The sequence below is a fragment of the Pogona vitticeps genome, chromosome 4, assembly GCF_051106095.1.
Source record: "Pogona vitticeps strain Pit_001003342236 chromosome 4, PviZW2.1, whole genome shotgun sequence".
NCBI classification, from domain to species: Eukaryota; Metazoa; Chordata; class Lepidosauria; order Squamata; family Agamidae; genus Pogona; species Pogona vitticeps.
The window spans coordinates 201733341-201748856 of record NC_135786.1 but is presented as its reverse complement, the minus strand read 5'-3'; positions in this window follow the sequence as shown (position 1 = coordinate 201748856).

Here is a 15516-nt window from a genome sequence, read left to right as displayed (position 1 = left end):
TAAATAAATATTATAGAAATAAATAAAAGGCCACAATGCTACTCCTGGTCAGTTACTGTTAGTATATCTGTACTTAAAAATATATTTGGTATGTTTTGGTATTATTGCCCATATCATAACACTGATAACTCCTACAAAATCCTTCTTCTTTACCATGTCACTTAGGACTTCTGGCTGTTAAAGCTCAGAATATCTGGAAAACTAAAGTTTTCACATCAGGTATGAAATGCATAAAATGAAATTATAGATTTAAAATTTAATTCATTACTGTTCAATATTAGAAATTGAAAAATTAATTTATTGTTGTTAAAGTTAAGAAATGAAAATGTTTAACTCACTGAATTGTGTGGATGACACAATATCGGGTGGAATAGCTAACACCCTGGAACGCAGAAACGAAATTCAAAATGATCTATATAGGCTTGAGCACTGAGCTCTAAACAACAGAATGAAATTCAACAGCGAGAAGTGCAAAGTACTGCATCTAGAAAAAATAAATCAAATGAACAGTTACAAGACGGGGGATACCAGGTTCAGCTAAATTACGAGCAAGAAGGATCTTGGAGCTGTTGTAGATCACAAACTGAATATGAGCCAACAGTGTGAGGTGGCTACAAAAAAGGCAAGCACTATTTTATGCTGCATTAACAGAAGTATAGTCTCAAAATCCCACAAAGTATTCGTTCCCTTCTATTCAGTGCTGGTTAGGCCTCATATTGAGTACGCCGCATTTCAAGGATGCTGACAAATTGAAACAAGTTCAGAGGAGGCCAACATGGATGATCAGGGGGCTGAAAATCAAGCCTTGTGAGGAAAGGCTAAAAGAACTGGGCATGATTAGCCTTGAGAAAAGAAGACTGAGGGAAGATATGATAGCACTTTTCAAATACCTGAAATATATAGCCACCCAGAGTGGTAGAGTCTAATCAAATAAATCAAATAAATAAATAAATAAATAAAAATAATAGAGAACAGATCCTGCCCCTCCACTGTATGGCAGTGGAGGGGCAGGATCTGTTCTCTATTATCCCAGGGTGCAGGACATGCAACAATGGGCTCAAGTTATAGGAAGCCAGATTTGGGTTGAATACTAGGAGAAACTTCCTAACAGTTAGTGCAGTAAGACAGTGGAACCAGTTACCTCAAGAGGTAGTGAGTGTTCCAGTACTGGAGGCATTCAAAAGAAATTTAGACAACCAGCTGGCATTTATCCTTTGATTTGTATTCCTCCACTGAGGAGGCAGTTGGACTCAGTGGCCTTATAGACCCCTTCCAACTTCATGATTCTGTGATTCCATGATTTATGAATTAGCATATGAACTGATTACTTCAATTATTATTTCTGAAATCATCATCATCATTGTCATCATCATCTTTGAACTGCAGAGCTGGAAGGGACTCTACGGATCATCAAGTCTGGCTCCTCTCAAGGAGGCACATTGGGGAATTGAACTCCTAACTTCTGGCTCTGCAGAACTGTGGGACTCCTGCTGTTTCTGGGCTACGGCTTGTCCAAACTCTGCTCATTGACTGAGCTGTCTGAGGGCTTCTGGGTGTTATCAATAAGCTTTTTACATGCCAAAGTCAGGCGTCATTTGTGTAGGCTTAGTACTAATTTTTTTTGTTATTGTGGGGTTTGAGAGTTGTAAGTTTTAATCTTGTAAACCACCCAGTGTAACACTTGCAGTAGTGGGAGGTGTGTGTGTCTTTATCTATCTATCTATCTATCTATCTATCTATCTATCTATCTATCTATCTATCTATCTATCTATCTATCTATCTATCTATCTATCTATCTATCTATCTATCTATCTATCTATCTATCTATCTATCTATCTATCTATCTATCTATCTATCTATCTATCTATCTATCTATGGTTGCCTCTTTTCTAGAGGGAAGGAAGAGGGACACATAGACAAAGAGTAACATATAGAAAAGGCATTCATCTTCCTTTTAAAGCATTATTTTTAAAGCACTGAGAATAAAATAAAATATATTAAACCAGTTCATATGATATTAATAAAAATTATAACTTTAGTGCATATGTCCTAAGAATAATATGGAAATAATATAAGATATGTGTTCAAATGCAGATAGAGCACAATGATTAAGCAACAGCAGTTGCATGGTGGGTTTTTTTTTTTCAGTCTTGAACCGTGTTTCCCTGAAAATAAGACAGGGCCTTATATTATTTTTTGCTCCTAAAAACGCATTAGGGCTAATTTTCAGGGGATGTTTTATTTTTTTCATGTACTACAATCTACATTTATTCAAATACAGGCATGTCATCTTCTTCTAGTTGCTGTACAATGGTGGAGGGTGGGGTTTCACTTAACTGGGGCTTATTTTTGAATTGTGAATTGTGGTGCTGGAGGAGGTTCTTGAGAGTCCCCTGCATTTCAAGGAGAACAAACCTATCAATTCTAAAGGAAATCAACCCTGAGTGCTCACTGGAAGGACAGACCCTGAAGCTGAGGCTCCAATACTTTGGCCGTCTCATGAGAAGAGAAGACTCCCTGGAAAAGACCCTGATGTTGGGAAAATGTGAAGGCAGGAGGAGAAGGGGACGACAGAGGATGAGATGGTTGGACAGTGTAATCAAAGCAACCAACATGAATTTGACACAACTCTGGGAGGCGGTGGAAGACAGGAGGGCCTGGCGTGCTCTGGTCGATGGGATCACGAAGAATCAGACAAGACTAAACGACTAAACAACAACAAATTTTGGGGGTAGGACTTATATTATGAGCATCCTGAAAAATCATACTAGGGATTATTTTCAGGTTAGGTCTTATTTTCAGGGAAACAGGGTAGAAGTATAGTACATATAGAAGATAAAATAAGTATTCCATTGAAGATATTGTGTAAGAAAACCTAATTTATTACTCCACTCAAGTCTAAAGTTTTGAACATCAAGTTTACTATGTTCCAGCAAATATTTATGAACAATTATTTTCTAAAGATCCAGTTAATTCCTCTAACAGTGTAGGAATTCATAGATAGACTTTAAAGGTATGTTCCATAAACTGATGGGCTTTGTCCAGACACCAAATGCATAGTCCCACCGGCTACACAGGTCAATTCCTATTCCCAGTTGTGGAAACTTCTGATGTTTATTGGGCCACAGCCTCCCAAGAGCTTCCCTACAGAGTATGCCGGTTAGAATTTGTGGTCTTTGTTTATACACATGTGAAGATCTTTTATTAAGACAATATTTTCAGCAAAATGGTCTACAAAGACATGTGTTTGAGAATAGCTAAATAAATTATTGGCCAAAATCCTGCTGTGTTCTGGTGCTGGTGGAAGGGAAATGACACAACTCACAGTGTCAAATTGCCACTAACTAATGAATTCCTTATTGAATGCCAGTCATGAGGCTTGGCTTACAAGCAGGAATCAAAACAGGGGCTCATTCATTCCAGCATTTTGCTGCTGCCAACCATAGGATTTTTCTTCTGCCAGCATTACTACACAGGAGTATTTTGGCCATTGGTCCTGTAGAAAGTTAGTCCTCTTGGATGTTTCTTGCATCTGAAGGAGTGGATTGTAATCCATGAAAGCTCTCATTGAAATAAATCTCTTAGTCTTTAAAATATTAGAGCTCTTTTGTTTTTATTTTTCCTATACTTATTTAAAAGTGTTATAATAGCGATTTCCACCATTTGTCCATGAGAAGTAAACCATTTTTAGAGTATAATATTGAAAATGGTAACAATTCCTCATCTGAACCTATTAACTGGTCCAACATATAAATCTCACATTCACCCAGCTTTTCCCCATAAAAATAGCTGTCTCTTCATTTTCAACACAAGATTATCTCATAAGGTTAATTTCATATGAGTATATGGATATGCCTGGGGGTGGGGTGGAGTTATCTTAAAGAATACTGTGAAGAACATAAAATATCTGTGGCAAAATATTCATCTTGAATATATTAACCTTACTCCAGAAGCTTAACTTATATGATGTTCATCTCTCTAAATCAAAAAACATTTCTGCCAACAGTCTGCTCCAGTTCAATTTGATCATTTGAAAAATATCCCTGGAGACCAATATACCAAGATATGTAATGACATCTGGGCACCAACAAAATTGCCAGTTAGCAAATAAATGCAATGACTTAATAATACCCTCAACATAGCATCAGATTTAGATCAATTGATAGTATAAGCAGAAACTTCCATGACAGCATTAAGTAATGTTATCTGTTCCAGTATGGAAGTCAAAGGTCTGCTGATAAATAGCAACCCATCATCTGCACATAGTTCTGTCTTGTATTCAGTTTGTTTATGCACAAAACTATGAATCACAGCACTCTGCTTCTGCTTAACAGGCCAAGCTAAAGGCCCTAAATCAGATTTTACAGCAGAGGTGATAAGAAAAAAAAAAGGGGGGGTAGAAGACACTACTAATGAACACAACATTTGGGATTTGAAAAGAGATACAGAATTCAATTCTATTTCAAGAATTTAAGGTCAAAGTAGATGCTACAAGGGTCACGCCACTCTCTGCCTCTATTTTGCCTCTCCTGTAATGCGTAATAAAACTAATGTGTGATGTGACAACTGACTGTGAATATCTCATTAGGTACAAAGCTTAATGACATCACTTCACACAGTATGCACAGTATGTGTAGGACGAAGTACAGAAGAAAACAATGTAGAGGCAGAAAAATGCAGCACATCCCACAAAAATCTGCATTGACACAGCAGGATCCTATCAAAGCATCTGTAAACTAAATCATCCTTCACTTAATAGTGTGAGCCTCTTTTTGAAACATTCACATTTCCTACTTAATTATCTGAATATTTATCTGTTAAATTTTATTTGATGGCTGCAAATCAAGAAAAGCTATAGATATTTCCAGACTCAGTCTCCTTCTGAAAAGTCTAGCCTAAAGCAGATATACTTAACTCTTTCTTATGCTAAAGAGTCCTTGTTAGTTTAAGGGAACAAAAGCATTGATTGTAAGTGTAAATACACATGAAAATACAAAGTCAGAGGCTTGTTCTGAATAACTTCCATCAGTACAGGTTTCCAAATAAAGATTTAATTGCATCCACTTGCAGCAATTATAATATCAAAGCCATGGACTTTAAAAAGCACACACAAAACCAGAGGGTTTGTACACAATGACTGTTTCACAGTGGGTTTTGAAAACAGGCTAAATGCAATTATAATGAGCAAACTCTTCAAAGCAGCTTAAAGAAGAGTAACACAGGAGTCTATGGTATGAAAAACCAGACTTGAAACAAAGTCACAGCCTTCTTTATCATCTTTACTCCTGTGAACATCTGTGAAAAATTGACTGGAACGATAAATGGTGCATTAGAATTAAGACAAAAAAAGGATATAATTTCAGCATCCAAACAGTGCTTATAAATGCAAAGGTTAGTTAAGTAAATCACCAATGTTTAACAGTTGCCCAAATATTGGAAAAGTGCAAGAATAACTGATAACTGATTTTAATTTCATTCTTTAGTTGTGTTTTGAATCTGAGAATACTATATGAATCCAACAAGACTAAAACATTCCATTCAGCACAAGCTTCCAGAGACTAGAAGCAATGGATCACAGTTTAAACAGCGAATCACCTGAAGACCTGCCAGTGCATTATATACATTTAAATGCAAGTTTTCAAAAAAGAACACGCATGGCCTTCAACATGTTAGAATATAATTAGATTCATGAGAGTCATGGAACTATCACTGAAAAACATCGAAATGGTCATAAACTCTCTGTCCTGAGTATACCGTTGCCTCCCCCTTTTCTTAGAAAAACTTTGTTTAACATGGAGTGTTTTGGAATTATGCTAGCCCAAAATATTTTCTGAATCCAGTATTCCAGTTAAGTTTTTAAAAATCCCTAACTCTAGCAGCCAGTCAGCATATAAATTACCGTAAATAAGCCGGGGGAAAGATGTTAGAGAAAGTGTGAAGGCAACAGGAGAAGAGGACAGCAGAGGATGAGGTGGTTGCACAGTGTCATTGAAGCTACCAACATGAATTTGACCCAACTCTGGGAGGCAGTGGAAGACAGAAGGGCCTGGCATACTCTGGTCCATCGGGTCACAAAGAATTTGAAACGACTTAATGATTAAACAACAACAACAATGGTAGGGCTGGCTCCTGATAGTGCAATGCTCTGCGATGATTCTAATATTGTGTAGTAGCAGGTGAAATTGATTTTAAAATTATAGCCAGTATTTTCCAGCCAGTGTAAACAAACATTTTGGACATATATATCTACAGAATTACAAAAACAATGGTACTGAGGAGTGGTGGATGTGCAAATGGCCTAACATGCTATCATGTTAGGTGGGAACTATGGGATGTGGTGGCACTGTGGGTTAAACTGGAAAGCCTCTGGGCTGCAAGGTTGTCAGATCAGCAGTTTGAATCCATGTGAAAGAGTGAGCTTCTGTCGCTTGTCCCAGATCCTGCCAACCTATCAGTTCGAAAGCATGTAAAAATGTGAGTAGATAAATAGGTACCACCACTGCAGGAAGGTAACAGTGTTCTGTGTCTAGTCGCGCTGGCCACGTGACCAAGGAAAATGTCTGCGGACAAAACACTGGTTCTACAGCTTGGAAATGGGGATGAGCACTGCTCCCTAGAGTCAGACACAACTAGACTAAATGTCAAGGGGGTCCTTTATCTTTACCTATGGGGAGAACTGGGGGACCACAAGTATGGCATACTGTATAAGTAAGCAGGTGCTTGGTTGTCCCTAGTGCTGAATTTATTTATTATTTTAGCATACACAAACAGATGCAATATGTCGTAAATGACATGCAAAAAATGAATTCTGTATGTGAACTATGCTGACATGCCTCTACTGTATGGGGTTTTGCCCCTCTCCCTAGAAAAAAATATTCCTGCAGGCATTCTTGTGGTTGGCTTTTATGAATGAGGCTGCACAATTTTTGCCTCTCAGATCTTTCTTTGCCTGAATTTTAAGCTAAGAGAACAAAAGAAACATCCTTGTTCATACATTTTGTGCTAATATTCCTCACATTATTTATATAATATAGTTAGGCATCCTTCAGTCTTGTGAGACTATGGTAACGTGCTCTGTATGGAGGACTTGGCACAGCTTCTAGTGTGGCTGAGAAGGCCAATTTGAGAGTGAAAATCCCTTCCACACTGAAGACAAATGTAATCTGTCCCCTGTCCAGCTCCCTGATTTTGTTGTTTTCGTGACTGCCTCTTAAATTATTTATTATTTATTGTCTGTCTTTGCTCTTTCTTTTTTTTTTTCCAAACCAGAGTGCTCCAAATAAGTTAGTTTTCAATAATAAAGGTGCTTTACTCTCTGGCCTTTGGATAATATTACAGGGCAATCCCGTATATAAGAGTAATAATTGCGTGCCATCAAGTTGATTCTGACTTACGGCAACTCTTTCTAGAGTTTTCTAGGTAGAGTGATTTACCATTCTCTTCTTCTGGAGGTACCCTGAGACTGTGCAGCTTGCCCATGACTACACAGGCTGGCTGTGGGTGATCACAGAACAAAGGAAGGCTAATTGCCTTAGAACAAAGGAGTTGACAGCACTGGATGTCCCAACCAGCAGAGCCTACAGGCAATGCTCTGAGAGCTCTTTTGTTTACTTAGCATGATTACATAGTATGTTGTTAGAATTTAGATGGGATACTAGTTACCTAATTGTAACCAGGATTGGCTGAAATAACCCTTTGATCTTATGCTCTACCTCTAAGCGAAAGGGCAGAATAAGGGGTTAATCCATCTGCTGGCAGCTGCCACTTCCTGCCAGGAGTGTGTGCACGTCATTGTAACAGAATGCAGCTACAACCTTTAAGCCAGTGGTCCCCAACCTTGGGCCTCCAGATGTTCTTGGACTACAACTCCCAGAAGCCTTCACCACTACCTCTGCTAGCCAGGATTTCTGGGAGCTGAAGTCCAAGAACATCTGGAGGCCCAAGGTTGGGGACCACTGCTTTAAGCAGACGTTTCAGCTGGCGCTTCTTCCAATAGGGATAGTGGAGAACTGAACTCCCAACTTCTGCCTCCACAGCCTAAACCACTGAGCTATCCAGTGAGCTCTAATCCTATATGTATCCACTCAGAAAAAAAAAAGCCTCACTGAATTCAGTTGGTCATTCAACCAGGCAAGTGAATTTAAGGTTATAGCTTTAGTGTTGTTTTTCTACATGACCATTCTGCAATATCTCTTTTGAAAGTGAGTGGCAACTGTGTCAAATTTATTTATTTTTCTCTTTCAAGCATGTACCTGTCATTATCATCTTTAATTGTGAATCCATCTAGCTCTCATAATTGAATTCAGACGGTAGTGTAAATTAGGAGGAGGTTGTATTTTAACCATTCTCTTACAATGTGTTTGGTGCTTATATACATTAATTGTACAATCAGTAATCTAATTAGAATCCTCAAGAAACTAATTGAAAACATACCAACGTATTCCTTGCCTTCCTCCCATTGTAAATCCAGAAATTAGAGGATTAGAAATATCAGGAAAACAGGTAGCCAGAGGGGCCTTAAAAGCTCTGCAGTAGCAAAGTAGAACTTGTAGTGTTGTCTAATTTATAAGAGAAATAGCAATAAAAGAAACAGTTAAAGGACACATAAGTCTGACTCATCTCTACAAAAATTATACAGTATTGACATTTATAGTACAGTTGTTAAGTCTTCACTACCATGTGATTAGTAAAAATCTGAAACCAGCGGACAGGAATATGTGACATCACAGTGGAAGGGCAGGCAAGGATTTGAAAGGAAGCAGGCAGGAAGTACTTCTGGCCAGCTAGTCATGAAAATGGAGATAAGGGGAATCTAGGAGAATGAGTCCAGAATCTGTATAAAACCTAATCTCCCAGGTAAGCCAGACCTAGGGAAGAATATTTCTTAGTGGTCAAGTAAGTGTCTAAGTGCACCCAGTACCTGGAGTGTTTTCTGTCAGTTCTCCACAGCTTTAATTGGTGTACATAAAATATATTACCTTGCAGTACATGCAGTATATTACCTTGCAATTCTAATCAGCCCTAGCCAGCGTAGACATTGGTAAAGGGTGATGAAAGTTACAGTCCAAGATCTGAAAGTCCTAAAATATATATAAGAAAGCTCAGGAAGATAAAATGTAAAACTGTCAGATCTGCATTTTAATTTATCTCCTTCAGATTTGTCATCCATATTTCTAAACTAATCTTAATTGTACCCTATTTTCTGCCTAAGCATAACAAGAAAAACCTGCACAGCTGCCTTTTTCTGATTACTAAATAACTTAATCAAAGAAAGGGAAATTATAATAATTGGGCACTTAAATAAGCTTGTGTGTAATTAACTGAAGATCCTTATTTAACATGTAATCACTTTCCATTTATTCTGACTATAAGATTTCTATATTAGGTTTCCAAATCTACGTCTAAGGACAAAATTTCATCATTTCATAATCTGTGTTTTGGAGTAAAATGTTTAAATTTTACTTTAAAATTAAAGAAAAATTTAATGCTATTCAATACCTCAAACAAAAACAAACGAATAAACTACAAGATTGTTTTGCATGCAGAGGTAACCCATTTTTCATTAATGTCATAGTCCTTCATCCCCCAGAGACTGCAAACCTGCTTTTTTAAAAAAATGACATAACTATTGCAATTCTATTGGAGCCTGCATAAGGTCTGAATAATTTGCCACAGCTAATTGTGGCTAATTGATTAGGTTCAAGGGCATACCTTGGTTACACAATTGGATGCATCATGTCACATGACTGAGACAACCCAGGGTCTTTCACAATTAACTGCAATCAGGCATGGTGAATTATGCAAATTTAATACAGATACAATAGGATTCTAGCCAGAAAGAAGTACAGTAGTGGACTTAAGTTTCCAACCTTAAGTAATGATAACAGACGCTAAATATAATCAGCGTATCCGACATGTATACATGCATGTTGAATGCCAGTGTATGTGAAGTCCCTGAAGATGCTCAGAAAAAGAAATTAGCGAAAGGCAGGCTTATCATGGGCAGGGTTTGGCTCCTCCAAATTTTCTTAGATAATTCCTGAATAAAACTCTTCCTGAACTTGTTCTGCTTCAGCTTAGTGAGAGAGAGCCAAATTCCAAAGAGAGGGTTTCCAACCTTTCTGGTACCAGGGCTCCCTCACTCAGTGTTTTTGCTCCAAATGGCATGAAGGGATCAAGTGCATGCAGCTATCAGCTCTCTCTGCAGTCCCTTCTCCTTGGTCCTGGCTTTTTGGTCTGTCGACGACAGGCCCATTGTATTATTTGGAGCAATGCTGAGAGAACAGCCCTCCTGTCATGCTTCATGAACTGTGGTTGTACAGGGCCTGGCAGCAGTGGCACAAGTCTTGGGGGAAAGGTTTCTCCTCCTCATCCTTGCCTGTCCCTCTTCTGTGATTTTATGAGAGCCAGTCCAATGAAGGCACAAGAGTAGACATGGGGAAGGTTGGAAGTGGAAATTGCAGGACTATAGTACACTTCTCCAGGTCTCTCCCTGCCAGGAATGGGCAATCTTAGTGGATCCACTGGATTTTGCTGCTCCTCAAGCACTGCTCCCCCCATGCCACCAAGACTCAGCAGCAATAAGGGAAAAATATTCAAAGCAAGCATTATTTACTTGTTTATTTATTGCTTCAAATGCACTGCAGAAATTTACAGTCAACTTAAAGCATGCAAACCGACTTCTTTAAATCAGCTTTTCCTAAAGTGGCTGCTAAAATTCAGCTGTATTGGTTTAGGGGAATTTGGGGGACTGTGAAATAATTGTGGGGCCACATTAATTCCCACCAGTGCTCTACCAGCTTACACAGCATACTGCTAGAAGAAAGACTGGGTTTATTTTTAAAAAAAAAACACATTTTTTTCTACAATAGTTGCATTTGTCTAAGGAAACAAACAAACAATGTCCAGATCGACACCTTTTCAGGCACTTGAGTCTTAGGTTTTAAAGCAGGGATGGAGAATCTTTGGCATTTCTCCATATTTCAACTCCCGCAAACCCCATCATGGGGCTTGTAATAAAAAAGCTCTCTGGAGAACCGAAGATTTTCCACTACCACTTTATAGGTGAACATCAGCACTTCGAACTGGGCTCAAAAGCATGCAGCGTCCATTGAAGTTCCTTTAAAATTGGACATGAGTTTTCTGAATGAGCTAATTTTATAAGAGACAAATGAATCAGTGCCTATGCAGAATAATAAAGGGACACAAAACTGACATTAGAAACAGTAACATCCAGAAACCCTTGGGAGAACACTTTACTCTCCCTGGACACTGCTCTGGACATAAGAACTCCGAAGACAGATCCCAGAGGAAAACATATAAAATATATATATTTCAATGGTCTCAAGGCAAGTCAAGGTTTCTTGGCCACTGACAAATGTAAACTATTTTATTGTAATCTGCTGTATTTCCAGCTATATTTCCTTTCTATTTATTATTTGTTTGATTTATTTGATTTATACCCTGCCCATCTGACTTATAAGACCACTCTAGGCAGCTTACTAACCAATGCCATCTCACAAGCCCCATTGGTGATTAGAAACACTTATTGCCAGTGTTATCTATAGCCTGAAAATCATTTAGCCAGCAAGCATTGTTTACTGAACAATCCCTCCTGGGAGGGCAACTGAATATCAACAGGGGTCTTAAGCTAAACAAGAGTACATCAAGAGGTTCACCACTTTCTCTCTTGACTTCGATAAAGATTGGCTGGTTGGTTATTTTTAATTATGATATATATTAATAATCACAAATGTGTCTGCATTACTCCTCTACTGTTTACAATATCAACTTTTTCTAAAGTGACTATGAGACAAGGCAGGTCATTTCTGCCTGCAGCCAATACAGACACTCCCTGGCAGAAACTATTGCTTTAACACTTTCAAGGGTAATTTGCTTGTGCAACTGACCTTTACAATTGCCAGAGTGTTTATGCTAAGCAACCCTTTCAAAATTCATGACCAGTGTTAAGACTATAGTGGTCATTTTTTTTTCTGTCTCATTTCATTCTGTGCCACCTCCACCCCCCATAACCAAGACCAGTTTGTATATAAATCTGTGGATTAAATGTTGTGCCCCATATCATATGATGAAATAAGCAATGTCTAGGAAAGCTTATGTCAAATAAAATTTGTTAGTCTTAAAGGACTCTTCATGGTCTAACCACAACAGACTAACACAGTTACTGTTGGAGTTTTGAATTTCTGGTAAAATTCCTTTGCTACACAGTAGAAGTCCAGAGATCCACAGAGGAGAAGAGCTACAATTTCCCAGATAGTCCAGCCTTTTCTCATTAGCTAGTACTTATGGTCTCAATAACTCACTCTGAGACCCTTGTAGGAGAAAGAATAAAAAATTTCATTACTTACAATTGGGAATAGATCAACAGCAAACAGAAAAAACACTGGGTCCAATAGACTAAAGAGAGGAAAAGGAACACTCAGCAGAGAGGGGGGAGGAAATGATTAGTGCTGGATAGCTTAATATTTGCCCCAAAATTTGTGTTAATCTGGGGGTTGCAGTCCAGAAAAAGTAACTTTTTCCATCTTTAGTCTGACACCATGAGAAGAATGTAGCAGTTCTACTTCAAATGATTTAGTGATGAGAACTGCTATTTATGTATCAGGAAAGCCTGGGAATTGGCTTGGAAATTATTTCTTTTAAAAAGCAGTGAGGTAAAAAGGCAATAATTGTTTCTCCTGGAGAACAAGAAAATCTTTTTCAAGATCACTATTTAACACATAATTAACACAGAAGGTCACCAGGCCAGTTTCAGCCCAGGATGAAAAGTGTGGATGCCAACTAGTTTTGCTGTAAATGAGACTAAAAGTATCCACTATGTTCTGGAAGGACATGCCTGTTGGTTACTTAAAGTATGTATATAAATCCCCAAATACAGTGTTAAAGTCTAATTAAAACATCCCCAAACCTTTCCTGAAATGACTGGCTAATTGACGTCAATAATAAAAAGCCTGACTTCACAACATTTGACAGTAAAATCAAAGGAATTAACTAGCAGCAATATTCACAGCACAGATAAGAAAGTAATAGCACGAAGAATGGGTTTCCTGCCCCTTTGAAATGACACCTTCTTTCCCCTTGTCACTTCAACACATCTCTCCAGACATTCAGAACTGGTGGCCCACATTTCCATGCCATTGTAATAGCAGCTTTCTCTTCTGGCTCCCACCTCCTTGCATTCTATAACCTTTGCCCTTTCATTTGATCAGAGCCAAAATGCTACCTTTAGAAAACTAATGTACCAGAGAGAATGGACGTATGTGGCCATGTATCCCAACATGCCCTTAGTCCATTTATTCTGCTACTGACTAAAACTGTTTTAGAGCCCGTTATGTCAGTTCTGAAGAGAACTGAAAATGTTTACAATTCAACTCCATTTGCCAATTGGAACAATAACCTGAAGGCTCAGTTTCCCACTTAGCACCACAACCTTTTAAAGCTGTGTCCTTCTCGAATGATGTCTTTGATGGAGAATAATTTTGTAGCAGAAAAGCATTTTATACTACAGGGTTTCCCGGAGGTTTCTTGCTTCTCCTTGGGAATGGCTTTTCAGCAATCTTCTGTCTGCCACAAGAGCCTCACCTTCTTTTTGATCCCAGAAGTGAAACCATGTGGAAATGATTGAGAGTGATGTCACTCATATTCATCAGCACTATGATTTAAATTGAGGATTTGAGCAGGAAGGGGACGGGGGGGAGGGGATGCTTCCTCTGGTGGTAGACAACTCTTGCACTGAAACAGAACCACTGATGTTCAGTCACAACAATAGGAAAGGAAACTGTGAACATTCACAGAGATTTCCATGACAAATTAATTTAGGTCGAGCTATTAATAATGAAGTTCTTTTTTCCCTGTAAGTGTGAAACTAATGCACATTGGCAGTGAAAATGTCTTTGCTAAACTGAAATCCCACTGCAAAATAGTGCATGCATAAAGGTAAATGTGCAAATGATGTTCACAGTTTTCTGACTGGCAGTCATGCCCCCAGGTGCACAACCAACTACATGGGGATATATGCAAGCACATGACAGATCACCAGAACAATAATGCACATTGATTATACATATTTAGGATTACACTGTGTAAACTCAGTTGGATTTTGGCCAATGTATTCTTCTGTACAGCTTCATTTCAGCCTCTGACTGTGACGCCTTAGTCCCAGAATATATTTTCAGTGCTAGGAACCCAACTATCTATCAATCAATCAATCAATCAATTAATCAAGCAATCAAGCAATCAAGCAAGCAATAATTTATTTATTATTATTCACAAATAAAGTATAAATAAATTATGAATCATTATTTTAATGTATAGATTATTACAATATGAATTGCTATTAATGTACTTACTAGCTGTCAGGCAATTTACAACATAAATGGAAAATACCAATAAAATTAGTTGAACATTATGCTTGTTTATGCAGACCTGAATTCCCATGAGCTGTTTTCAGGCAAAATCTGGATGGATAGACTGAGGTAAAGACAGACAAATTCTCAGAAAGATCACCAGAACATCATTCATTCATTCATTCATTCATTCATTCATTCATTCATTCATTCATTCATTCATACATACATACATACATACATACATACATACATACATACATACATACATACATACATACATACATACATACATACATACATACATACATACATACAAGTAGAGCAGGAGAATGAAATCAAATAACTTTAGGGAAGGTGAATATTTTTTTGTAACCCAGATATGGTTAGAATTGCATTTCTCTCCACTGATAATCTACAAAGATGATACTGTACCAAGATTATATCCACTGCAGTTTAAAGCACCATCAGTAATCAGTCCTGAACCTACTTTATAACAAATGGGTGAAATCAGAACCATTTAAAAAAAAAAATTAGTTATCAAAATTTGATGGCAGAATTTGATTTTTACATAAAGGGCATGGCAATTGGTGTGCCAAAATTCTGTCCCTAACCACTTTTCAAGGATACATTTCTGTTGGTGATATCAGATTTTAGGGCTATCAGGGAGCAAATTAATAGATTAATGATATATAATTACAATATTTAAAGCAGTACCACGTTCTGGAATACAAAATAAAATTATACATCTAGTCATTGGGGTTTAAGTAGGCATTTTAGAGAGTTCACTCAGGGCTGAACCTAGTATAAGAAGAGCTATGGGCAAGAAGTGACTCTGATACTGGGCACCTTCTGTAGCCATCTTAGCAAGGCCATACAGAGTTTTTGTGGGATGTGAAACAGAGGTAATGTTAGGGTTCCTCCTAATAAAGGTTGAATGTCTGTGTGTATAGGGCTGTGGTCTACTGATTTTTGCCTAACACAAATGACATCAAATGGAAAGGGGGGGAGAATTTTAAACTAATTGAAGAAGATCGTATTTGTAGTTAATATTCAGACAACCTGTAGAACCTTGGTAGTGGTGGGGGGGGGAGAAAAGGCCTCGCTTTCTGCCACCTTAGCCTATTGTAGATGGTAAATTTTTAAAAAT